Raw genomic sequence first — 964 nt, forward strand, 5'->3', positions numbered from 1 at the left:
CCTATATGGTGCAAATTATTTGATATTAAGTCTAATTTATGTCGAATGTGTGATTCCATGTGAATAATCTCTACTTTGAAGAACAACTTGGGACAATAAATTATTTTAATATCGTGAACCTGACAAAGATATATATCAGATACACAATATGCTGATATATCAACATATCGTGTGCCTTTAAATAAAAGTTTGGAGAAAATTTAAAGTCAAGTGTACAATTTTTTGTTTAAATGGAAATTAAAAACGTATGAATAAATAACTTTTCATATGAAATTTTGATTTCAATAGGATTAATTATGTTGATATATCAAAATCATTTCATCAGTTATAATTGAATACTTTACTGTGTATGTTTCACATTGTAGGTGCTGGTATTTTAGAAGCAGCATGAACTTATCCACCATAACTTTAACTCAGGGGCGTAGCCAGATATTTCGTTCGGGGGGGGGGGACCAAAGTGACAGCACAATAGATTTGGCCATCTTTTCCCCCTTTTTTCGGTCATTTTCTCACATTTCGGGGGGGGGGGACCAGACCCCCCAAGTTTCCCCCCCCCTTACTTTAACTGCACATATTTTTTCAATTTAGAAAAATTTACTCGTTTTTGTAGTATACGGGTTTTTCTTAAAATTCTCAAAGTACGGTGAAATAATTTTAACTTTTTAGAATTGCATATTTATGGGCCATTCAAGTTTTACGTAAGCAGATTTTCAGCCATTTTTAACCACTCCCACCAAAATTTCGTCAGCAGCTTAGAATATTTCATTTCTTCAAAAAGGGGTGTTGATGACATAAGCAACTTTCAAAATATCTCTTTCCCCCAGATGCTGACGTAATATTGGAATATGCGCGCGCCCCCTCCCCCCCCCCCACAGCATAAATTTCAAATAAATAATATATTACACAATACATTGTTTTTTGTATTATAATTTCCTTAATTATATTTCTACAATTATGTCTCACA

Source organism: Pholcus phalangioides, unplaced genomic scaffold (genome assembly GCF_987345545.1).
Source record: "Pholcus phalangioides strain wild (caught in Gottingen) unplaced genomic scaffold, Ppha-v1.0 ptg000014l_1, whole genome shotgun sequence".
NCBI classification, from domain to species: domain Eukaryota; kingdom Metazoa; phylum Arthropoda; class Arachnida; order Araneae; family Pholcidae; genus Pholcus; species Pholcus phalangioides.